A 27,446-nucleotide genomic window follows, 5' to 3' on the forward strand; every position below is an offset into this window, starting at 1 on the left:
CGGCCTCTCTCACCATCATGATCTGGCCTCTAAGGGCACCACCGTCAGTAGATACTGTATCTGTAAATACTGGAACCCTGGCACGTCAGATACCCCACCTCTCTCAAAACTGATCAAGTTCTACAAAACACTATCATGTGAGTAATTACATATGTTCCTTCCCGACACACCTGACAATATGCTGCTTCACACACACACACACACACACACACACACACACACACACACACGCACACATATATATATATATATATATATATATATATATATATATATATATATATTGAGAGGTAAGTTTGAATGGAGAAAAACTGGAGGAAGTGAAGTGTTTTAGATATCTGGGAGTGGATTTGGCAGAGGATGGAACCATGGAAGCGGAGGTGGATCATAGGGTGGGGGAGGGGGCGAAAATCCTGGGAGCCTTGAAGAATGTGTGGAAGTCGAGAACATTATCTCGGAAAGCAAAAATGGGTATGTTTGAAGGAATAGTGGTTCCAACAATGTTATATGGTTGCGAGGCGTGGGCTATAGAGTTGTGCGCAGGAGGGTGGATGTGCTGGAAATGAGATGTTTGAGGAGTTTGATCGAGTAAATAATGTAAGGGTAAGAGAGATGTGTGGTAACAAAAAGAGCGTGGTTGAGAGAGCAGAAGAGGGTGTTTTGAAATGGTTTGGTCACATGGAGAGAATGAGTGAGGAAAAATTGACCAAGAGGATATATGTGTCAGAGGTGGAGGGAACGAGGAGAAGTGGGAGACCAAATTGGAGGTGGAAAGATGGAGTGAAAAAGATTTTGAGTGATCGGGGCCTGAACATGCAGGAGGGTGAAAGGCGTGCAAGGAATAGAGTGAATTGGAACGATTTGGTATACCGGGGTCGACGTGCTATCAATGGATTGAACCAGGGCATGTGAAGCATCTGGGATAAACCATGAAAAGTTGTGTGGGGCCTGGATGTGGAAAGGGAGCTGTGGTTTCGGTGCATTATTACATGACAGCTAGAGACTGAGTGTGAATGAATGGGGCCTTTGTTGTCTTCCTAGCGCTACCTCGCGCACATGAGAGGAGAGGGGGTTGTTATTTCATTTGTGGCAGGGTGGCGATGGGAATGAATAAAGGCAGACAGTAGAATTATGTACATGTGTATATATGTATATGTCCGTGTGTATATATATGTATACGTTGAGATGTATAGGTATGTATGATTGCGTGTGTGTGGGTGGGTTGGGCCATTCTTTCGTCTGTTTCCTTGCGCTACCTCGCTAACGCGGGAGACAGCGACAAAGCAAAATAAATAGATATATATCAAAATCGGAGTGCTCTAGCCTCCCTTACCCGTTCTGCAACCCTCAATGGTCTATTATCTCAGAAATATAAGATGGTTTGCAGCTATTAATCGCTGAAGATGAAATTGCCGTAAATAATTGATCGAATCATTGTATGATATATCATACAGTGGATTGGTAATCATCAAACCTTTAAAAATGTGCGAGAACACCTTTTTTCGTTTGATTATGAAATATACAACTGCGGGAGAATCGTACGGGGATAAGGGACTGCTGTTTTAAAATTTCCCGCGTAAGGCGTAGCCAATCAATACCAAGTAGGGATGATGACGTCAAACTTCTTTTGAACCAATAGAGTTACACAAGATATGACGTCATTTTGGCGAATTTATACAGCATAGTTTTGACATGAATTATCAGCAAAGACTATAGATTCATACGATAGCTGTCTTTTAAGATAATTGAAGTTAAACCTGGACTTTTATGGTTGTGGATGCATTTTCAGAAGTTTTAAAAGACTGTCGTTGTAGATTTGCTTCTGTAATTATCACATATATCCAAACATCGTTAGTTTATCGTCTTATATATCATTCTTTAATAATGAAAATGCAAATGTTAAATATTAGTGTAAAAGCGACTGGTAGTCCTATTGAAAAGTAATGTAAACAAACTGAATTGAGCGGATCCCTTCGTGAAATCAAATGAAAGGCTTAAAAGAATATAGAATATCTTTCAGACATATATATATAAAAATTACAATAATGTTGTAATAACAAGTATAGAATTATTCTATTATCAAAAACAAGTTTCAAGAGTCTGCAAAATTAATATTTAGATTATTCTACTTATAGTTTTTGCTCTGAGGACAATATATTACAAAATGTTTCATTCGTAGTTTACTACGACCATCGATTATCTCTATGTCAGTAAAGTGATGTTGATTATTTGTTTAGCATTTATTTGTGAGCCTGACCTACAACGCGATGAGTTCTCTCTTTCGTTATATGTCAGGGGGAACTACGGAAATAGAACACGGAAATGAATCTCGCTTAAACTTGCTCGTATAACCGCTGTGCATTGTCTCTCAGAATAAAATTGAATTTATCGAATGTTCATTATCATATATTTGTGGGAAATACAATGTTTTGAGACACTGAAATTTTGGATTTATTTCTAAGAGAATCCATGTAATTTCTCCGAGTTCTTCGTAATGACGTCTGAAATCCAGTTTGCATATCGTCACCATGAAACATTTTAGCAATCGTAAGGAGACAAATATACTTGTACATATTTACATACCATACACTAATTTGTCGTAGTGTATTTTGAGGAATTTATTCAGCTACTTATGAGAGCAGAGCTGAGGTCTGCTTAGATAAGGTTAAGTTATTTAAGTGAGGTGCAAACATGAGATTTCGTCCAAGCTGATGCCTTATGTTACATCAAGTTGGGAAACAAAATTAGATAAGGATTACTTCGGTTTTAGGCCGGACTGAGAACAGCGGAACAGATAACACTGCCTCCGTTAGCTATACCGTAGGTTATGCTTTACTGACTATACCGTAAACTATAAACCGTTGGCTGTACCGTTGGCTGAACGCTGTTACCTGTATTGCTGCTAAGGCCAAGTCAGGTGTTTGGTGGGTGGTTGGTGGGGTCAGGTGTGTTGTGATGATGGTGGTACATAAGGTCAGGTGTATGGTGGGTGGTGATGGTAGATCAGGTCAGGTGTATGGGGGGTGGTGATGGTAGATAAGGTCAGGTGTATGGGGGGTGGTGATGGTAGACAAAGTCAGGTGTATGGTGGGTCTTGGTGGAAGATAAGGTCGGGTGTATGGTGGATATTGGAGTTGGTAGTTTAGTAAAGTCAGGTGTGTGGTGGTGGTGGTGGTAGAAAAGTTCAAGTGTATGGTGGGTTTTGCAGTTGGGAGTTGAGGTTTGGTGGGTGGTGGTAGATGAGGTCAGGCTATGGTAGGTGTGGCAGATGACATGAGTTCAGATGTATTGTGGTGATGGTAGAAGAGTTTAAGTGTGTGGTGGGTGTTGCATGTCAGATGTATGTTGGGTGGTGATGGTAGATGAGGTCAGGTGTGTATGGTGGGTGGTAGTGGTATTAGATTAGGTTCGATGTCTGATGAATGGTGGTGGTAGATGAGGTCAGGTGTAATGCAGGTGTTGCAGGTGGGAGGTGAGATTAGGTGTATGGTGGGTATTGGTGATAGTGGTAGGTGAATTCAGGTGGGTGTATGATGGGTGGTGTTGGTAGATGAGGTCAGGTGTATGGTGGCTGGTGGTGGTGGTAGATGAGGTCAGGTGTATGGTGGCTGGTGGCGATATTAGATGAGGTCAGGTGCATGGTGGGTGCTGGTACTGGTAGATGAGTTCAAATGTATGGTGGTCGTGGTAAATGAGGCAAGGTGTATGGTGGCTGGTGCTGTCGGTAGATGAGGTCAGGTGTATGGTGCGTGGTGATGGTGGTAGATGAGGTCAGGTGTATGGTGGGTGGTAGTGGTAGATGAGGTTAGGTGTATGGTGAATGGTGGTAGTGGTAGATGAGGTAAGATGTATGGCGGTGGTAGTAGATGAATTCTGGTGTGTGGTGGTGGTAGATGAGTTCATATGTATGGTAGGTGATGGTAGTGGTAAATGAGTTCAGGTATGTATAAGGTGGTGATGGTGATGGTAGATGAGGTTAGGTGTATGGTGGATGGTGGTGATGGTAGATGAGGCACGGTGGGTGGTGGGTGGTGGTGGTGGATGTCAGGTGTAAGGTGGCTGGTGATGGTGGGAGATGAGGTCAGGTGTATGGTAAATGGTGGTGGTGGTGGTAGTAGATGAATTCAAGTGTATGGTGGGTGGTGGTGGTAAATGGTGTAAGGTGGCTGGTGTTAGTGGTGGTAAATGGTCAGGTGAATGGTGGCTGGTGTTGGTGGTAGATTAGTTCAGGTGCATGGTTGATGGTGGTGGTGGTAGATGAGTTCAGGTGCATGGTGGGTGGTGGTGGTGGTGGTAGATGAGGGCAGGTGTATGGTAGGTGGTAGTGGTGATGGTGGTAGATGAGGGGAAGTTTATGTTGGGTCGTGGTGGTGGTGGTAGATGAGGTCAGGTGTATGTTGGTTGGTGATGGTAGTGGTAGATGAGGTCAAGTGTATGGTGGATGGTGGTGGTAGATAAGTTCAAGTGTATGGTAGATGATGGTAGTAGTAGATGAGGTCACGTGTATGATGGGTGCTGTTGGTGGTGGTAGATGCAGTCAGGTGTATGGTGGGTGGTGGTAGTGATGGTAGATGAAGTCATGTGTATGGTGAGTGGTGGTGGTTGTAGATGGTCAGGTGTATGGTGGGTGGTGGTAGATGAAGTCAGGTGTATGGTGGGTGGTGATAGATGCAGTCAGGTGTATGGTGGGTGGTGGTAGTGATGGTAGATGAAGTCATGTGTATGGTGAGTGATGGTGGTGAGGTCAGGTGTATGGTGGGTGGTGGTTGTGGTGGTAAATTAGGTCAGGTGTATGGTGGGTGGTGGTTGTGGTGGTAGCTGGTCAGGTGTATGGTGGGTGGTGGTTGTGGTGGTAGATGAGGTCAGGTGTATGGTGGGTGGTGGTTGTGATGGTAGATGAGGTCAGGTGTATGGTGGTTGTGGTGGTGGTAGATGAGGTCAGGTGTATGGTGGGTGGTGGGTTGTGGTGGTACATGAAGTCAGGTGTATGGTGGGTGGTGGGTTGTGGTGGTAGATGAGGTCAGGTGTATGGTGGTGGGTGGTGGTAGATGAGGTCAGGTGTATGGTGGGTGGTGGTTGTGGTGGTAGCTGGTCAGGTGTATGGTGGGTGGTGGGTTGTGGTGGTACATGAAGTCAGGTGTATGGTGGGTGGTGGGTTGTGGTGGTAGATGAGGTCAGGTGTATGGTGGGTGATGGTGGTAGATGAGGTCAGGTGTATGGTGGGTGGTGGTGGTAGATGAGGTCAGGTGTATGGTAGGTGGTGGTGGTAGATGAGGTCAGGTGTATGGTAGGTGGCGTTGGTAGATGAGGTCAGGTGTATGGTAGGTGGTGGGTGGTGGTGGTGGCAGCATGGTCAAGGTTCCCCAGACCAGCCGATCCTCTGACGCAACTTCCCACACAACTTTCATCCCACCTTGAGCCATCCACGTTTGTCTGGCTGGACTCAGCCACTCATCTATCTATCCACATAGATATCTATCTATGTAGATATCTATGGCGATGTTTCTTAGATATATACATTAGATATATAACAATCTCATGAAATCTGCCTTTAGGATATTGATATATAGAAAAATACTTGGAAAAAAAATTGTTTGCTACGTGTGCTGCAATGCCCTTGCGAATAATTCTATATCAATTCTATGGCTTCTGTAGAGTAATATATTGGATAGATTCCATCATTAATCCTACTACTCGAAATAGGCAGGAAGGATTAATGAGTATTGATCGAAAAATTGGGTTATAAAAACCGCACTCGGGTCGAGGGGACGCATCCAAAATCGGGTCCGGAAAGTGTGGGGACCGGCCAGCCTTGGTTGACGCCGGGGACCAAATATATTTCCCCGGGTCCCCCTGCCTTGTGTCCCCCCCATCCCCGCCTGACCTCCCTCACACACACACACACATGTCCACCACACCGTCGGTAGTTTCATCATCGTTGCAGTGATTAGGTAGTTGATCACCGTGCATGTTAAATAGCCTTATCGAAGGTTATAGGTTGTTTTACATTAGAATACCCGATGATATGTTTTTTTTATTGATTTAAAAGATTTACAGAGATTGATGTGTTGTCAGAAGGTAATTAACGACTGAATGTCTCTGTGATGATCAGAATAGTTGTATTATAAATGTGCAACGATGAATGATAAATTAATTAGATTTATTATCTGCAATAAAAGTTCATAACTGCAAAGTCGTGAGACTTGAGGAAGCACCACTAATTCTCACGTTCTTAGAGGAATATATCTCTCTTCCCGAACATTGCTAATTCAAAACATTTCACAACAACGATGTATAACAAACAGCCTTCCATTCCATGCTGGTAGTCTGGGCTATGTATCCTAAATTCTGTCGATAGATTTACAGATATAGATTCTATGAGAAGGGTCGGTTACGCCAAGGAGAAGGATGCGTACAACAACGCCGGTGGCTGTGGGAGTAGGGTTGGGGAGGTCGGTCTTACCTCCATAGGGTTGTAGGTCGGCCAACCTCGTCTTGCCCTTGACTGGCAAGGTAAACTAACTTCTGGCCTGACTGAACTGGATCACAACTCCGAGGATAAGGTCACGAGACATAGTGGTTCTCTTGAGGGATTTCTTAAAAACCAGGGTGGATTTTCTTTTTGCATTCATGGTCGACGAGCTGTGTTGTTGAATCACCAGGCAGACTATAAGTTAGTTGTTCAAAGTCAGTTGATCGTAATCACTTCCTGGAAATTCCATGTTTCCCATCTGCAAATTGCAGTTTGATTATCTAAAATAGAACGATAGAGAATCATTATATAAAATGATTATGAAAGTCTAGCTTTCACCCCGTGTATCTACTTGGCTGTCTTATGATCAAGTGATTTAATCCTAGCAAGAAATAGCTGTCATTTCCTCATGAATAAAGATTTTCTTTCTTCACATTTCTTTCTTTAAGACGCAAATACGTCAGACTGATGAACGCGCGTGTGTGTGATTACTATTTGCGTATTACGAGTAAAATGTTTTACGCCTGTGTTTCCCCATCTCCTATATATATATATATATATATATATATATATATATATATATATATATATATATATATATATATATATATATATATATATATATATATATATATCTGATCACATATGTATTGACTCCTACGTCTGCCATGCATCACACACCAGCCTATGCAGGTGTGTATCATAATTCGTCCTCCACTTTCAAACGCTTAATCTTTTTCCCTAAAGGTAAACATGGGGATAAATTGCCTTTACATTCAAACAATTACAACGATAGTTTAATATCCAGACAACCACGCCATGAGTGTAGCGCGCATATACTCCAACAACCACGGCAATGAACCACGTTGTGAATGCATTCCACGCTCAAACCACCATGGTATGAATTCATTCCACGTCCAAACTCCCCGTGGAGGAAGGGACGTACCTCCCTCCGGTCGTGGGTACCGGGTGAGGCGGAAGCCCCGCCAAGGGTTGCACGTTCTCAGTCACCTCAGGAAACAAATGAGAGCAAGTGAGAAAAAAAAAAAAGTGGTGTAAGGGTTGACCTCAGCGCTATGGACACGCCCCGTGGTGTGAGCATAGGAACGTGGTAGATGATGGTGTGAGCTTAGGGACGTAGTAGATGGTGTGAGCTTAGGACGTGGTAGATGGTGGTATGAGCTTAGGACGTGGTAGATGATGGTGTGAGCTTAGGACGTGGTAGATGGTGGTGTGAGCTTAGGACGTGGTAGATGGTGGTGTGACCTTAGGACGTGGTAGATGGTGGTGTGAGCTTAGGAACGTGGTAGATGATGGTGTGACCTTAGGACGTGGTAGATGGTGGTGTGAGCCTAGGACGTGGTACATGGTGGTGTGACCTTAAGAACGTGGTAGATGGTGGTGTGAGCTTAGGACGTGGTATATGGTGGTGTGAGCTTAGGATGTGGTAGATGGTGGTGTGAGCTTAGGACGTGGTAGATGGTGGTGTGAGCCTAGGACGTGGTAGATGGTGGTGTGAGCTTAGGAACGTGGTAGATTGGTGTGAGCTAGGAAAGTGGTAGATGATGGTGTGAGCTTAGGAAAGTGGTAGATGGTGGTTTTTGAGCCTAGGACGGGGTTGATGGTGGTGTTTAGTTAGGAACGTGGTGATGATGGTGTGAGCCTTTTGGAAGTGGTAGATAAAGGGGTGAGCTTTGGACGTGGTAGATGGGGGTGTGAGCTTAGGGAAAGTGGTAGATGATGGTGGGGAGCCTTTGGGAAAGTGGTAGATGGGGGGTAAACCTTTGGAGTGGGAGATGGTGGTGTGGAGGCTGGGGGTGGTGTGAGGGTTAGGAGTGGTTTGGGTGTTTGGGGGTGAGCTTTAGGACGGGTTGATGGTGGGGTGGGGCTTTTGGCGTGTAAATGGGTTTTGAGCTTTGGATTTGTGGTGGGGTGAGCTTAGGGAATTGGTAGTGTGGGGTCTTAGGGTGGTAATTGGGGGTGTAGCTTAGGCGTGGGAAAAAGGTGGTGTGACCCTTGCGCTACCTCGCCAGTCACTCCGCGCGAATGTGAACGATTCCATTGGTCGATCGAGAGAGGAATCTTTTACATATAACTTTCCCATCTCTAAACAGGGAATATATATATAATATATATATATATATATATATATATATTATTATATATATATATATATTATATCTATATTTATTTTGCTTTGTCGCTGTCTCCCGCGTTTGCGAGGTAGCGCAAGGAAACAGACAAAAGAATGGCCCAACCCACCCAACATGCACACACACACACACACACACACACACACACATATATATATATATATATTATATATATATATTGTAAACTGGTCTTGTAAAGATGTCTACACAAACAATACACACACAAATGGCGGATATATTACTTTATCTTGCAAAATATCAGACATTTTGGAGGATAATATTGGTACTGTATGAACTCTTTCATGTATACTAGACTGAAGATAACTCAGGATATTGGTCAATACTTTACAGTGATGTGATTATTAATTCCTAAGGTTACTTTCATGAGTCGGTAGTTTTATGATGAATGAACTGTCAGTAAATGATTAATACACTTTATATTGAAAATTTATATATATATATATATATATATATATATATATATATATATATATATATATATATATATATATATATAGATAGATAGATAGATGTATAGATAGATAGATAGATACTGACTTTTAGTATGAGATGTACTTTGTTTTTTAATGGAGTAATCACCTTATTACACTATAATTCTTTCATGACTTTATACGAACAATTAATGGCATATCATTGGCCTTGCCACACACACACACACACACACACACACACACACAGTAAATTACTCTCGATTTTCCCGACACACAATCAAGAGGGCGATGAACCCCAAGCAGATCATCAGGAAATACGGCTTTATGGTCCTTTCCTGACGTTTCCAAACCATGCACTCTCTACCCGCCACAAGCACCACATGGCGGCAGCCGATGTATTCATGAACGAACCAATGTCCTTTTGTTGCAGATGCAATGTGCAATTTAAATGTATGTATATAAATATATATATATATATATATAAGTTGCATTGTGGGGCGTGCGTTGCATAAGGTCGAGCCGCCAGCTGCACTTGCTCACGGCCTGCATTTGACACGGAAAAAACTACGACTCTGTGAATCCTATCTTGCCCCCTGGGGACTCTGCTTTATGGTGTCCAGATCCAGCTTCTTTTATGCTTTCTGTTTCATGATGCTGGCAAGATCCTGTCCACGAAAACGCACAGGATTTATTATCCCCGGGCAAACAGATTAGACCCGACACATTTTTGCTCGTCATCTTCTCTCTCTTGTGTTTGTAAGATTTGGTTATCATATCTAAGATGTCGCATATTTATTGGAGTAAGGGATAAAGCTTACATTAAATTAATGCAGCAAGCATTCCTGGTTTTAAATATATGTATCCTGGATGGTAAGAATTATTTCGGTAATGACAAATGGTATTTGAATGGATCAAAGCATTTGTTGTCCCTCACCCGGATCATCATAGGCTGTCCACGCCAAATTATTTTGGTTCGTTTTGAGGTTTAAGGTTATTTTTCCGTCATGCTGGGAAGTTATGGAAGCCACACCGGAAAGTAGCATAGTAAAGGGGAACACGTGACCGCACCAGAGTACTGTTTTATCCTAATGACCGGTAGTTGGCTCGTGTCAGGTCAGCCATTAGTAGTTTGTTGTTCCAGTTCACGAGTTGACAAGTCAGGTATTTTTCGCAATTCGACCAAGTGTTGGGTGCCATGCTTCTAGCTATGTATGGACTTTGCTTTATTCTATATACTTTCATGAAACTGTAGGGAAGTCTGTTACCGTTTTCTCTCATGATTTTCGTTTTAACCATTTTCTTCAATGGAAGGGTGTGGTAATGCAGCATACGAAAGTTTTGTGGCGGGATAACTAGGATTGAGACAGGTGTGGATATCGGAACTCTCTGTAATTCACAATTCAACGACAGAATAGCCATATTCAGAATTGATAACGAAAACCTATCTACATAAATTTAAGGTATCGACGTAAAAAAGGACGTTCTGAACAGTTATGTCTAAAGAAAGATATTAAAACGTCCATCCAGGTTTGTACTCTCGATGATTAAAGGACCGAGTGGCGCCGAGCGCGGGCGACCAATTCCGAATCAGTGACGTCATCATTCACGCACGGGGACTCCTCGACTGAGTGCACGGGCTGTACCCCACCTTTGCAAAATCATAATTGGAGAGATAATATTTCCCAAAATTACGACTAAAATTCCATCGTGCAGAGCAAAAAAACTTTGGATATATGTGTCCCTGACTAGTGTTGCACCCTGTGGATTTTCCTAGCGTAAGTAGAGCGGCGTTGGTGGATAAAATAAGAGCGTCTCCCCTTGGCAGGCAGTAAAATCGATCGAAAACATAGGAGTGGTTTGGTGGAGTTCATGTTTTGATAGTGGTGGTGTGTTCGGCTGAGATCGTGGGCCGTATTAGAGTAGGTATGCTCATAGATTCTGTCTCGTGTCAAGCTTGTAGTCCAGTAATGTCCGTAGAAGTGTGTGAGGGGCTGGAAGAGGCCGTCAGTGGGTGGTGAGAGCGGGGATGGCTGCTCAGGGAAGGTTTGTTGTGTTGGTGATGGGGGTGACACAGCGGCCATGTTTCTCTCTCAACTCCTGTCAAGTGCCGCTGTAATTAAGGCCTTTTCGCCTCGCCCCGCCGCCTTCACTGGCCCAGTCTCTCCGTAGAGGACATATAATCGCGGGAGGTGTGTTGAGGGAGGTGGCAATACAGTGATAGAGAGACAGGAGGGGGGAAAAAAGGTAGTGGGAGGGGCGGAGGTGGACCGCCCTGCCGCCTGCATATCCTAACGAAACAAATTAATCCTGACACGTTACAGCAGAACACCTTCCTGCCGCGGGCACTTTGGCCTTCACCAGCGTCTGGTGTGCCTGCAGTGGTAGCCGGGTTCTCAACAGGTGTAGTTGTGGCGTGAAAACTTGGATCCTGGTGCCACAATTGGCTGAGGGGGGGAAATGTTGTTTGGTGTACGGTTTTGCAATGTCAAAAGTTTATTGGTCATCCTGGCAGTACGTGTGTGTGACTATGGTGGCATGTAGAGTGTGGTTAGTGGGGTCAGCCCCGAGGAAGTAAGTGATCTCGTCCTTCTAATCAGATAAGTTTGTGATTGATATCTGGAATTCGCAAATGCAAGACTTGGTATAGATCACACCTAGCCATAGGTGGTTGTGGGGGGGGGGGTGTAATGGACGTGGTGTACGGGGGGGTTTTATCTAGTGGGGTTGATTTCGAGTGATAAGAGGTGATATTGGTGCAAGGACAGTCGTGAGAGGGCTGGTATTTCAAGATGACTTTGGTATTTATGCTTTGTATAGTGCCACATTCTCAAGTTTTCTTTTTACCTGTGTGATGTTGATTGGAATGTTTCATGGGTGAATATCCTTGCAAGTTGTATTTTGGTTCCGGGTTGAAATGTCACAGTTAAGTTGTATTTATGGGATGGTGTTGTAGCCTCTTGTGTTGGGCAGTGTGATTTCATAATATGGTTTAGTCAAGGAGTGTCCAAATCAAGCTTTGGAATGTCACTGACTTTGTTTTGCTTGTGATGTTGTAATATCCATAGAATACAGAAACACAACTGGAATATTTTTTTTCTCGTAATTGATTAGCCTTAGTGGGGAGGGCTGTGATGAGAAAAGATTTACGCTGGAAAAGGTTAGGCTTGGGTGCAAATATCAATCAGTTCTGAATGTTGAGTGATTATGTTTTGCAGTGCTAGTGTAGTGTTTGGAGAGTACATTTTTAGTTGTAGAGCATGACTTAGAACTGTATTTATTGTGTCACAAGGTGATAGCACTAAGACCTGGCTTCGGCTTTAGCTTCTCGAAGCCATGTTTAGTCGGCTTTAGTTATGCACTTTGCATGGTGATTGAAAATAGCTGACTTGCTTTCAGATTTGAAGGCATAAATTTAGGAATATGAATGTTTGCCTCTGGATATTATATTTACGTAATTTTGTTTTTACATGATTATATGGTTTAGGTTGCAAAATTTGAAAAGTGAACAAAATGGAAATGAATTGTCTTTTCAGTTCATGAAAAAATCTGCTCGGCTTTGTGACTTACCAGCAGGCTGGCTTTGGCTTTGAGTTTTTTTTTAAAAGAAATAAGCTGTGGTTTTGGTTTGGAAACTGGTATCAGTCCATGTCCGTATAGTAGAGTTTTGTACGTTACAGAAAAATTTTGGGCTTGCACAATACACAACCAGTGAATGCGTAACCATCCATAGAAACTGCAGGAGAAATATATGAACATTGAATTGGTCTGATGCAGAGGATTTCTTGGCCTCTTGGTCTGTTGACATTTGGTGGTATATTCATGATGCTCAGTCTTAGGCATGACGAGGATGGTTTGATTATAACATTGAAGTTTAAGATAAGTCATGCCAGCAAAGGAGATTATGTAAGGTTTCTATGGTATAGATTTTTTTTTTGAAAGTGCATTACCCATTTTTATGTGAATAACCCTTTGATTCTCTGTTACCATTTGTCATTTGATAAGATGCTTTGCAAAAATGTTATACCATGGCTGTTATTGTGTTCTCATAGCATTACAGAAAAAAGATAACTCATTAATCAAAGCTGATGTTGTGGAGCTACTCTGGATGTAGGTCATGGGTAGATTGATATGGAAGTACCTGTATGTGAAACCTTTCCACAAATCTTTAAGATGTACAAAACCTTGCCTGACTTCCCATCAGTGTAGAGTAATTTTATTATCATTATATTAATGGTATGATGTGGTCTATTTCCATTCAATTGCCTTTTATCGGAAAATTCATGTTTGTATTATGAATTATGTCTTTAATCCCATAAATGACAAAAATAAAGAAGATTTCATGGACTTTTAGATTAGAATTCCCAAAAATTATTGGAGCATTGTGATCCTGAACTATTAATGTTGAAGAGAATCATATCAGTGGATTTGTTAACAGATCCAATGATGTGATTTTCACTGACATTTTTAAGCTACATTCTTTTAGCTTGCTTCCATCACCATGTAAGAGGACGCTCTTAATGTGGTTATATTTTGAATAACGTTGAAAATCAAGGTAAATTTTGTGGCACAGCGAGTCAGGTGAAGTTTTCATAGGTATTATTGAGTCCTTGAAAAGTTTTACCCTTCCCTTTAATTAATCTTCCATTTTCCCCTTTTCGTCATAACCCTCCACACTATCAGGCTCTTGGAAATTGTAGATTAGAAAATATCTGATCATGCTATTGAAGGGCTTATTGTATTCATCATGATGGTACCATTACAAAACAGTGAATGACATTCCAAAGATGGACTTTTGCCACCCTCAGACTTTTATGTATATTTTTTTTATGACTTAGATTGTTAGCAGCCCACCTAGCAAGGTAAGCAGGCTCAAGATGTTGTGGATGGTAATGGTTAGGGTGCTTGGAAATGTCTTTTGGCAGTGTAGTCCATAGATGTGAATGGTTGTTTATGCAGGTTAACTGTCCGTTGCAGGATCATGGAATTTAAAAAGAAAATTGAAAATTATATGCAAGGTTAAAGTATAACAGTTTTAAGTATTACGAAAAGTTGATTTAGTTATGATGAGCAGTTTTAAGCTGATGTCCTGTAGAGAAACTGCTTTGTGGGTACCCCCTTTGTAGATTGAATTATTTTTTGTCATGAATCGTAAAACCATTTCTTGTTTAGCACTGTTGTACCATGCCTTATTATAGAATGTCTGTGTTGATTACATGTTTAAAGATTATGTAAGGGGTGTATGAGGATAATACCCTGAGATGTGTAGCTGTGGAGCACATTGATTTTCGTCTTTTCCCTCGATAGATCATCTTGGGATATTTAACAAGAACCCAGAGGGTCATGATATACGAACTTGGAAAATGTTTTTTTTATGTCATTGTATAAGTGTCTTGACAGAATTCCAGTTGATTGATGGGAGAATGGAAAAATGACAAAAAAAAGAATGTCATATGTTGTGCATTGCTGATTTGGGCATGTAAGACTAAATATTCATGATTATTTTTTTTTAATTAAGATTGTTTAGCCTTGTTTCTAGAAAAGGTAAGGAGGTTTATGTAGACTTCAAACCAGATGCCTTAGTGTGTGTACATTGGTGCTATTCATAGATTTGGTAGCAGCTCAAGGGAATTTGCTTTGTTTTTGATATCAGAAACTAGTTAGGGCAGCACCACCAACTTCATATGTAACATAACTTGGTTATGTATTTGCAAATTTGTTTATCTTTATTCTTTCTCAGCCATCAATTACTTTTAGTAGTGGGTAGTAGTGTGTATGTCAGTATTCCATCAACTTCCTTGCATTGATGTATATCATATTGTGAATCCCAGTTTATAAAGACGTGCCATCGATCTCCTTGCATTTACCATTGCATATTCAGTTTCATTTTGAGGAATATCTTCTGGTATTCTTGAGTGCATTCTCTCTCCTTGTAATCTTTTTTTTTTTCTTTTCATTGCAAGCCCAGTTTACCTCTAGTTGGATTGATGGAAAGCATTCTTTATTATTTGTTTGATAATTACTGAACAAATATCTGATTAATGGGGGGTTTGCACTATGAAAGACTGGTAGAGTGTAGCTTGCACAGGAGGAGGTGCAATACAATTAGAAATCCAGCAGGCTCAACTGTGAGTTGGAAGGTGTGGTTGACAACTAAATATAACATTTATGATTAGATGAATTATATGATTATATTGTTGACCATAGAATTATTCCTGGGGATAGGGAAGAAAGAATACCACCCTCGTATTCTCTGTGTCATAAGAGGTGAGTAAAAGGGGAGGGAGGTGGGGAGATGGTCTGGAAATCCTCCCTCCAGTTTTTGCTTTTCCAAAAGAAGGAACAAAGAAGTGAGCTGAGAAGGGATTTCCCCTCTTAAGGCTCGTCCTCTGTTCTGAACGCTACCTTGCTAACGTGGGAATTGGCGAATATGTATGAAAAAAAAATTTGGGACTAAATTGTGTAAGTACAATGATTGCAGTTTTTCATTTTTTTAAGAATGACTTCAAAAGTACATAGAATGGAAAGATTTTGAAACAAAAAGAAGTAAGTGAATAGAAGGCTGGCAGAATTATGGACGCTGTATGTATGAAAGAATAATTTTGGTAATGTGCCATGATGCAAGAGATTGAATATTTAAGATAGAAACAGTTGTTTGAAGCTGAAGTATGTCTGTGCACACTGCGGGGCTTGATTTGTGCCTCAAACATTTTGTGAACTCAGTCATGTCAGAGGTGTATTAATTAGTTACAGGTGGGGAGATTAAAGAGGTTGGATATACAGCATGATTTCTAGAGACTGACTTTTCCATATGAAGAACATAAGTTCGTGAACTGGGGAGAGGAAAAAGAATATTATTTTGAGGATAGTGGAAAAGGAGTATGGTTTGAGGAAAAGTGTGATGGAAAATAAAGAAATTGCTTGGGCGAAGAATTTAAATTAGAATGTACATGTTGATATGTTTGTAAACTCACACTGGTAATGAAATGGTGGAAGAATTCATAAAATGATGTATGCAAGAGAAATGTAAGGATAGGTATGAGTAGATACACTTTTGCCATGGCCACCCTCTTGATGGGAGTTAGGGGAAGAACAGTCGTCAGAGCTATAGATAGATGGTAACAAAGTGGAACTTGAAAAAACTGGATGAGATTGTAATATTGGGATAGTGTGTTTGGATGATAAAGTTGATAATAATAAGTTGAATAAAGATTAGGAAGATGATTGGTAGATAATGGCAAGTTTATGTTTGTGCTGGTAGGAAGAGTTTGATGTTATTGCTAGTCAGTGAAAGACTTGTGTTGTTTGAGATGAGAGGCAACCTCATATATAGGTGAATAGATGTATATATGGTATTTTTAAATACTTTTTCTGTTGTGGGCACGTAAGATGGAGGATTGTAAACTATCAGGGCATAGATATGCATGTTAGACATGTTGCAATTGCATGGAGACAGAAATTGAAAGGAAATGATTGTACACGTGTTTTTATATGGGCATAGTAAATGGCATGGCTAAACAACACTGCTGTGTGGCTTAAAGCTCGAGAGATTGAATTAGATTACTATGTGTTTGTTACAGGAAGAGGGCTTTACACTCATAACCCCTATCTCCTAATCTCATTGTATTTTTTTTTGTATACTCCAGTATATTTATAAACAGACATACACACCCCATGCCAAGCTAGGTACCCATTTATTGACCATTCCTGAGGAGAGGATGAACAGCTGGGATTGGCTATGGGCTGACTGTGGCATTCAGGATTCAGTTATTTGCAGGTCTAATCCAGGGCAGGCCTTTGCTTATTCATTGTCACTAATGCTAACCACTGGTTTGCAGAACTTACATATCAAATGGTTAGTTGTAAAATGTGGTTTTAACCCTTAACTGCAATCTACAGCATGATTTGCACATCCACTGATGCAGCATTATTTTCTTTTATTATATTGAATCCAAAAATATCTGGTGATAGATAAAAGTCGGCTACAAATTATGTATGTATATTTATATATTCATACTTGATTGCTGTTTCCCATATTAAGGCCAGGAAACAGAAGAAGGATGGCACATCTGTTCTCACACTTTTTTTTCTTCTTGATCGCTGTTTCCCACGTCAGTGAGGTAGCGCCAAGAAACATGAAGAATGGTCCATCCAACACACACACACACACACACATATGTATATATATATATATATATATATATATATATATATATATATATTTTTTTTATTATATTATATTATATTATACTTTGTCGCTGTCTCCCGCGTTTGCGAGGTAGCGCAAGGAAACAGACGAAAGAAATGGCCCAACCCACCCCCATACACATGTATATACATACGTCCACACACGCAAATATACATACCTACACAGCTTTCCATGGTTTGCCCCAGACGCTTCACATGCCTTGATTCAGTCCACTGACAGCACGTCAACCCCGGTATACCACATCGCTCCAATTCACTCTATTCCTTGCCCTCCTTTCACCCTCCTGCATGTTCAGGCCCCGATCACTCAAAATCTTTTTCACTCCATCTTTCCACCTCCAATTTGGTCTCCCTCTTCTCCTCGTTCCCTCCACCTCCGACACATATATTCTCTTGGTCAATCTTTCCTCACTCATTCTCTCCATGTGCCCGAACCATTTCAAAACACCCTCTTCTGCTCTCTCAACCACGCTCTTTTTATTTCCACACATCTCTCTTACCCTTACGTTACTTACTCGATCAAACCACCTCACACCACACATTGTCCTCAAACATCTCATTTCCAGCACATCCATCCTCCTGCGCACAACTCTATCCATAGCCCACGCCTCGCAACCATACAACATTGTTGGAACCACTATTCCTTCAAACATACCCATTTTTGCTTTCCGAGATACTGTTCTCGACTTCCACACATTCTTCAAGGCTCCCAGAATTTTCGCCCCCTCCCCCACCCTATGATCCACTTCCACTTCCATGGTTCCATCCGCTGCCAGATCCACTCCCAGATATCTAAAACACTTCACTTCCTCCAGTTTTTCTCCATTCAAACTCACCTCCCAATTGACTTGACCCTCAACCCTACTGTACCTAATAACCTTGCTCTTATTCACATTTACTCTTAACTTTCTTCTTTCACACACTTTACCAAACTCAGTCACCAGCTTCTGCAGTTTCTCACATGCATCAGCCACCAGCGCTGTATCATCAGCGAACAACAACTGACTCACTTCCCAAGCTCTCTCATCCCCAACAGACTTCATACTTGCCCCTCTTTCCAAAACTCTTGCATTCACATCCCTAACAACCCCATCCATAAACAAATTAAACAACCATGGAGACATCACACACCCCTGCCGCAAACCTACATTCACTGAGAACCAATCACTTTCCTCTCTTCCTACACGTACACATGCCTTACATCCTCGATAAAAACTTTTCACTGCTTCTAACAACTTGCCTCCCACACCATATATTCTTAATACCTTCCACAGAGCATCTCTATCAACTCTATCATATGCCTTCTCCAGATCCATAAATGCTACATACAAATCCATTTGCTTTTCTAAGTATTTCTCACATACATTCTTCAAAGCAAACACCTGATCCACACATCCTCTACCACTTCTGAAACCACACTGCTCTTCCCCAATCTGATGCTCTGTACATGCCTTCACCCTCTCAATCAATATCCTCCCATATAATTTACCAGGAATACTCAACAAACTTATACCTCTGTAATTTGAGCACTCACTCTTATCCCCTTTGCCTTTGTACAATGGCACTATGCACGCATTCCGCCAATCCTCAGGCACCTCACCATGAGTCATACATACATTAAATAACCTTACCAACCAGTCAACAATACAGTCACCCCCTTTTTTGATAAATTCCACTGCAATACCACTGCAATATATATTTTTTTTTTTGCTTTGTTGTCTTTGCTGTCTCCCGCGTTTGCGAGGTAGCGCAAGGAAACAGACGAAAGAAATGGCCCAACACACCCCCCATACACATGTATATACATACGTCCACACATGCAAATATACATACCTACACAGCTTTCCATGGTTTACCCAAGACGCTTCACATGCCCTGATTCAATCAACTGACAGCACATCAACCCTGGTATACCACATCGATCCAGTTCACTCTATTCCTTGCCCTCCTTTCACCCTCCTGCATGTTCAGGCCCCGATCACACAAAATCTTTTTCACTCCATCTTTCCGCGGGAGACAGCGACAAAGCAAAATAAATAAATATCTATTTATTTATTTTGCTTCGCCGCTGTCACCCGCGTTAGTGAGGTAGCGCAAGGAAACAGATGAAAGAATGGCCTAACCCACCCACATACACATGTATATACATACACGTCCACACACGCAAATATACATACCTATACATCTCAACGTATATATATATATATATATATATATATATATATATATATATATATATATATATGTGTGTGTGTGTGTGTGTGTGTGTGTGTATATATACAGACATATACATATGTACACATGTACCTAATTCATACTGTCTGCCTTTATTCATTCCCATCGACACCCCATCACACATAAAATAACAACCCCCTCCCCCCTCATGTGCATGAGGTAGCACTAGGAAAAGACAACAAAGGCCACTTTCGTTCACACTCACTCTCTAGCTGTCATGTAATAATGCACCAAAACCACAGCTACCTTTCCACATCCAGGCCCCACAGAACTTTCCATGGTTTACCCCAGACGCTTCACATGCCCTGGTTCAATCCTTGACAGCACGTTGACCCCGGTATACCAGATTGTTCCAGTTCACTCAATTCCTTGCATGCTTTTCACCGCACTGCGTGTTCAGGCCCCGATCACTCAAAATCTTTTTCACTCCATCTTTCCACCTCCAATTTGGTCTCCCACTTCTCTTTGTTCCCTCCACCTCTGACTAATATATCCTCTTGGTCAATCTTTCCTCACTCATTCTCTCCATGTGACCAAACCATGTGTGAAGTGTGAAGTGAAAGGGTCAGGGAGAATGGTTTGGTAAACAGAGAAAAGGTAGCGAACGCTTTGCGAAGATGAACGCCGGCAAGGTGGCGGGTTTGGATGGTATTGCAGTGGAATCTGTTAAAAAAGGGGTGATTGTGTTGTTGACTGGTTGGTGAGAATATTCAATGTATGTATGGCTCATAGTGAAGTGCCTGAGGATTGGTGGAATGCATGCATAGTGCCATTGTATAAATGTAAAGGGGATAAAGGTTCTTGGAAATTAAATTGGAGGGTATTGATTGAGAGGGTGAAGGCATGTACAGAGCAACAAATTGGGGAAGAGCAGTGTGGTTTCAGAAGTGGTAGAGGATGTGTGGATCAGGTGTGTGCTTTGAAGAATGTATGTGAAAAATGCTTAGAAAAAAATGATGGATTTGTATTTGGCATTTACGGATCTGGAGAAGGCATATGATAGAGTTGATAGAGGTGCTCTGTGGAAGGTATTAAGAGTATATGGTGTGGCTGGTAAGTTGCTAGAAGGAGTGAAAGGTTTTTATCAGGTATGTGAGGCATGTGTACGAGTAGGAAGAGAGGAAACATATTGGTTCCCAGTGAATGTTTGTTTGTGGCAGGGGTGTGTGATGTGTCTATGGTTGTTTAATTTGTTTATGGATGGGGTTGTTAGGGAGGTGAATGCAAGAGTTTTGGAGAGAGGGGCAAGTATGCAGTCTGTTGTGGATGAGACAGCTTGGGAAGTGAGTCAGTTCGCTGATGATGCAGCGCTGGTGGCTGATTCGTGTGAGAAACTGCAGAAGCTGGTGACTGAGTTTGGTAAAGTGTGTGAAAGAAGAAAGCTGAGAGTAAATGTGAATAAGAGCAAGGTTATTAGGTTCAGTAGGGTTGAGGGACAAGTCAATTGGGAGGTAAGTTTGAATGGAGAAAAACTGGAGGAAGTGAAGTGTTTTTGATATCTGGTGGTGGATTTGGCAGCTGATGGAACCATGGAAGCAGAGATGAGTCACAGGGTGGGTGAGGGAGTGAAGGTTCTGGGAGTGTTGAAGAATTTGTGGAAGGCGAGAATGTTATCTCGGAAAGCAAAAATGGGTATGTTTGAAGGAAAAGTGATTTCAACAATGTTATATGGTTGCGAGGCATGGGCTATGGATAGGGTTGTGCGGAGGAGGGTGGATGTGTTGGAAATGAGATGTTTGAGGACAATATGTGGTGTGAGGTGGTTTGATCGAGTAAGTAATGAAAGGATGAGAGAGATCTATGGTAATATAAACAGTGTGGTTGAGAGAGCAGAAGAGGGTGTATTGAAATGGTTTGATCACATAAGAGAGAATGGGTGAGGAAAGATTGACCAAGAGGATATATGTGTCAGAGGGGGAGGGAATGAGGAGAAGTGGGAGACTAAATTGGAGGTGGAAGGATGGAATGAAAAAGATTTTGAGCAATTGGGGCCTGAAGGTACAGGAGTGTGAAAGGCGTGCAAGGAATAGTGAATTGGAACGATGTGGTATACTGGGGTTGACATGCTGTCAATGGATTGAACCAGGGCATGTGAAGCGTCTGGGGTAAACCATGGAAAGTTTTGTGGGGCCTGGATGTGGAAAGGGAGCTGTGGTTTCGGTACATTACACATGACAGCTAGAGACTGAATGTGAACGAATGTGGCCTTTGTTGTCTTTTCCTAGCGCTACCTCACATGTGCGCAGTGGGAGGGGGGGTGCCATTTCATGTGTTGCGGGGTGGCAACGGAAATGGATGAAGGCAGCAAGTATGAATATGTACTTGTGTATATATGTATATGTCTGTGCGTGTACAAGTTGAAATGTATAGGTATGTATATGTGTGGACTTGTATGTATATACATGTGTATGTGGGTGGGTTGGGCCAATCTTTCGTCTGTTTCCTTGCGATACCTCACTAATGTGGGAGACAGCGACAAAGTATAATAGAATATGAATATGATCATATATTTATCCCTGGGGATAGGGGAGAAAGAATACTTCCCATGTATTCCCTGCGTGTTGTAGAAGGCGACTAAAAGGGAAGGGAGCGGGTGGCTGGAAATCCTCCCCTCTTGTTTTTCGTTTTCCAAAAGAAGGAACAGAGAAGGGGGCCAAGTGAGGATATTCCCTCAAAGGCTCAGTCCTCTGTTCTTAACGCTACCTCGCTAGTGTGGGAAATGGCGAATAGTATGAAAAAAAATGTATATTATACAAACGTACTTGCTATTTTCTGCATTAGCGAGGTAGCACTAAGAGCAGGACTAAGCCTAAGAGGGAAAATCCTCACTTGGCTCCCTTCTTTGTTCTTTCAATTGGAAAAGTAAAAGCATACATCCTAACCTGAGCCAGGCATCCATTTTTTTTTTTTTTTACCAATCCAAGGGATGGATGAACAACTGGGGTGAATGTGAACGGACTGCTGTAACCAGGATTCAAATGTATGCATTTAGCTCTTTACAGCCCGTGAAGGCGTCACAGCCAGGAATGCTACGCACTACACCATGGAACCCCATGACTCAGATAAAATAACTGAATTTACAAGTGAAGATAAATGTCCATTATGTAAAAATGGGAGGAATAATGATTCTGGAATAGAGCAACGTTGCACATTCCACACTGCCACGAAAAGGAACGTGGAATGTGAATGGTTAGGGTGGCTGGGATAGATCAGGAAGCCAGACCTGGGACTTTTAGGTTGTGCCATTGATATGATTTTTTGTTTCTCAATATCAAATTCTTTTCTTTTCTGAATAATAACTCAAAAGAACTTTTATTTTTTCTTGTTCATTGACACTGGAAAAATTGTGAAGGAAATATAGATATTATTAGTATCTCTGGGAAACTGGCTAAGTTGAGGACTCTTTTGTCACATGTAAAAAGAACAGAATAAGACTTTTGGACAATGGGCAATGTGTATGAGGTGGAGATTTTTGGAAAGTTATTGCCTTGTGATGGCTTTTTTCAACTCCTCTGAATTATGTACTTTGACAACAAACAATTCTTGAACAATAGGCACAAAGTTCTGGGTTAAGTTCATGCCTTTTCAAGATTTCTGTGTACATGAGAGTTTAGTGTATAGGAGGGGTTGTCTAGCATATGCCCTCCTGCATGCAACACTTTTCAAATGTGTAAAGTGAATTTGCAGTACAAGTGTCTTGAATATTTCTGTACAAGTGTCTTGAATATTACTTTTCATGTTAATTTTTTTATATTAAATAAAAATGGGTATCCGTATAAAGCAGTTAACCCACTTTCACAAGAAAGTTATGAATGTAAGCAAAAAGATCCTGTTGCTGCATTGTGCATCTGGCAGTGCTAAGAAAGCTACACGACATTGAAACTATGCAAATGTTGATAGCCAAAGGACAGCCAGGTCCATCAGAGTCCTTTGTTGTTGCCATCAGGTTAAGAGTATTCTGTTCATTTTCAGTGCTAAGTATGCTTAATCCAATTTTTTTTTGTTTTTGTAGTCATGCGCAGGGTGGTGGGACATAAGAATTAATGAGCTTCAGTGAGTGGGATGAAAGGGCTGTCTTTAATACAGATTTATGACAAAGATGTGAAGAGGTTGAACAACCAGAGGATGTAACATGAAATAAAGCAAGAAACTTGTTCAAAAAAGCTGTGGTGTTACTAGTTTATTAGAAGAGTGGAAGATGAATGGTATACAATGAATTAAGACATGGTCAATGTGGATACTAAGATTAAGATAGCTGTATGATTTTACCCATAGGTAAGCACACGTACACACACACACTTCTTTGAGAGATGTAGGGATAGAGCAACCAGAGGACATAACATGGTTAAGTATGCAACTCGTTTAACTCTGTAAAGAAATATTTCTATAGAGTAAGAGTAGTGGACAAAAGGAATAGAGTGACTAAGGACATGGTTGAATGCAAATGCCGTATATAAGTTTAAGGAGTATGATAGCCAAGATTGTTCCAAAGACATGCCCCCATGAGTGTAAAACTCCCTCCCTGTACAGTACAAATAGATGATTCAATAGTTGTGCATTTTATTGTTCTCAATGGTGTTACAGGATTAACCTGTATATTGACCTAACTTGCTGCCAAATTTTGAAAAATTTGAATTTTTTTTTTTTTTTTTGCAAAGTTTTGTCATCTTCATCCCAATATCAGTAGAATAAGGGAGCTTGAACATGACTTGTTTGATTTTTGACTGCTTCTGGTTTGAAGTACATAAACTGCATTAGTGTGAAAATTGTGATAAAACATTATATTCTCTTAATGGCAAAAACTACAGATTATCTTGGGGACCCAAGAAATATTCTCCCAACTGTGAAAATTGCTAAATCTCACAAGGCCTCCAATATACCTGTAAAACTTTGTGAAGTGGCATCATTTCTGAACAACATTGGCTAATGTTAGGTATACAACAGCTTATTCACACTCACTTAGACTGATTACGTATTCCATGTATTTACGCTGCAGTTGGGGCAATTTATATGCTTAATAGCTCATGATATACAGTGCATGAGTTTTTTACATAGTGTGCTTTGTAATATATAAGATTATAATGAAAAGGATTTTTTTCACAAGTTGATACGTTCTAGATTTTTCAGATGCTTTACTTTTCTCCATTCCCTTCTAGTTTTTCTTACATCATGAGTACTAAAATGAAGATTAATGTCACGGAAGAAGGAGATAGATAAGATGCGTTGGGCATCACCCAAGACAGTGCATATGATAGTTTTATGTAATTTTTTGCTATTACTGAAATGAACTGTCTGTGCGGAAAGTAGAAGCACAAATTGATGGGAGAAGGTTATATGGTTTGTTGCTTAAGTGAAGGAAAATAACGTACTCCTATTTTTTTCTTTACATTCCCTCGGTGCTTCAAGCAATTCTTTATCCTTTGGGGAATGCAGTCAGATAGGTTGTAGAGGAGCTCAGGTGATAAAAATGCCTCGACCCCTTTAATGGCTGCTTCTAACTTAGGGATAGGTGAAGTGTCACAGTCACGTAATCAGAACCTGAGAGATTAGAACAGAGATTAATATGATTCAGATTTGGGCTGCTACTCAACTAGTCACTGAAGTAGGGCACTTCACAACCTTTTAGCACTGTGACAAGCGGCACCGACTTGCATAAAAATCTTAGGTGGGTCATATTAGAGTAATCAGGTTACAAAATTCACCCAGTTGTTCCAGATAATTATACTGATTCTTCATGATATTTTAGAAAGAATAACTAGGTTCTAACACCATGATAATAGAAATGCCTTCGTACCATTAGCAGTGGTGCTATACAGCCTTAACTGTGCTGAGGGAGGAGTGAGTGGATACAGTGACCAGTCACAGTAAAAGTAACCATCTGACTACAAAATGCTCCTCCTTGTTTTTCTCAATCCGAAGCACTGTATTTTTTACATATTTCTTTCCCCCTCTGCTGCAGCGTCAAGAGTGGCTCCTTGTGGGCGTGGTAGCTTTTGAATCCTCGGATGTCATAGAGGGCCAATTGCACACACTTCAAGAGACATGGCTAAGGAGAGTGTTTTTTCCTTCACTTCTCTTGCTGTTAGTGTGGGGCTGACCTTAACCTTGTGAGAAATCACTTTAAGGTGTCCATGCAAATAGTAATTCTGGCCATCGAAACTTGGGGAGAGGAGCTGGTAACATGTCCACCTCAAGCTCCATTTACTGCTTCACCAGTCTCTGTAAATTTTGCATGCACACTCCTTTGTGGGTTGCAGTATCCTTTCATTCATTCTTTTATTTTATAAAGGCTATATCACTGCTTCTATGTCTTCCTTGTTAGTAACATTCAAAGGTATCTTTGGCGGCCACAATATCGGGGTCTGCTACTGAAAGAAAGAAAGAAAAAAAAAAGAGGCCATTTGCTCCACTCAAAAAAACTTAAGTCCACTTCACACAACTGCAAGAAGCCCACAGGTGGTCCCAAGTGACATGTGCTGACATATGTCTACACATTGCTGTCAGACATGCACCGGAACATTTTGCATCCCTGGAATCCAAAGAAGGCACATTAAGTGATTTAGGTGGAAAGTACAGTCATCACCACCCTTGTGCCTCTACTTTGCACAAATTGTATTCAGTACATTTATGAATCACAGTATGTTTCTGTATTGATATTGCAAAATCATGCTTTTATAGTGCAATACAATTTTGTTCAACCACTTTCCTCATGTTTTATATCGAAAACTGGTTCCAAAAATTTTTAAAAATTTTCTTGTGAAAAACCAAAATTTCCATTGCTCGATATAGGTTTTGAGAAGGTTTAATGCTGGATGAGGAGACTATGGTCATTTTGAATTGGAAAAATCAAGATAAATGATAAACTTTTGACCTTTATTTTATGCATAAATGATCCTATGATGAATATTCGTGAAATTTAAATGCATAGAGAAATGTTATTGTGAAGAGAGGTCATGTAATAGGCCGTTGCTAATAGAAGTGCACTGAACTTAAGAGATGTACATGATTGTAGATTTCATTTTTGTATAACTGAAATATAGTTTCTTCAGCCCATGATGTAAATAAAGGAAATTAAAATATGATGGCGGTGAAAGATTGAGGAATGGGAAATTACTTTGGTTGTAAAAAAAATTAAAGGAAGCTGCTACATCTGGATAAATGTGCCTGCAGGTTGGCATTGACCTATTACTGAGGAATGAAATATATTCTTGCATTTAGCAATTTTTTTTACAGGTTTGTCGCATCATTGGTGTAATAGTGGTAGCTTCTTGCCACTTACTGACTTTAATGTTCTGATAATGGAGGATTGATAACCAATTGTGTCCTGTAGCATTAAATACCTTAGTGCTCTTAACTTTATCTTTTGCATTTGTAATTAGTATGATAATGTTACATTTATGTGGTCTTGTTTATTATATGCTCTAATTGTTTGATTTTTTTTCAGGTAAGTGTGGTTGTGTGTAGTATCCAGGGACAATTGATCTAGATACCTATATCTGGTTCTTCTGTGGAAAGCCCCTTCTGTGCTTATATGCCAAGTCAGTCACAGTTGATATGTAAAGTACCACTTCTATTTTGAGTTTGAGTTTATCATTGGTAGATACTTAACAAGTTTTGTTCTTTAAATGTCAGACTTTAAGAATAGCCATATTTGAAATATTTTCATTTAGCATAGGAGGATTTTTTTTTTCTATGTTTATTACCTTTGGAAAGGCGTGTGAGTATCAGGAAGAACCTTTGCTCACAAGGAGGTTAAAACACTATTTTTCTTCAGAAATAGGTATCCACCAGTATTTCACCCCCTTTGACCACTATGATATCTTGGAGGCTGGATAATACACCTAGTCCTTGCTTAACATTGGAGATGAATGTTTGAAAAACTCACCTTAGTGGAGTCACTGGGTAGTGAATCTCATTTTACCATAGGAT

General features: G+C 40.8%; 1 protein-coding gene across 4 annotated transcripts in view; it reads left to right on the forward strand.

Annotated features, from left to right (window-relative positions):
• The first annotated feature begins 10,681 nt into the window (after positions 1 to 10,681).
• Positions 10,682 to 27,446, forward strand: part of Gbeta13F (guanine nucleotide-binding protein subunit beta-1) — a 158,463-nt gene continuing 141,698 nt past the window's right edge. Inside the window, exon 1 of one of the 4 annotated variants that reach the window (XM_071675106.1) lies at positions 10,682 to 10,852. The gene's annotated coding sequence lies outside the window, so the exon portion shown is untranslated. Of the gene's footprint in view, positions 10,853 to 10,927; positions 11,001 to 27,036; positions 27,056 to 27,446 lie in introns of those variants that run through there. The other 3 variants (XM_071675107.1, XM_071675110.1, XM_071675111.1) reach the window with 3 other exon arrangements.

This window comes from Panulirus ornatus, chromosome 20, assembly GCF_036320965.1.
Source record: "Panulirus ornatus isolate Po-2019 chromosome 20, ASM3632096v1, whole genome shotgun sequence".
Lineage (NCBI taxonomy): Eukaryota > Metazoa > Arthropoda > Malacostraca > Decapoda > Palinuridae > Panulirus > Panulirus ornatus.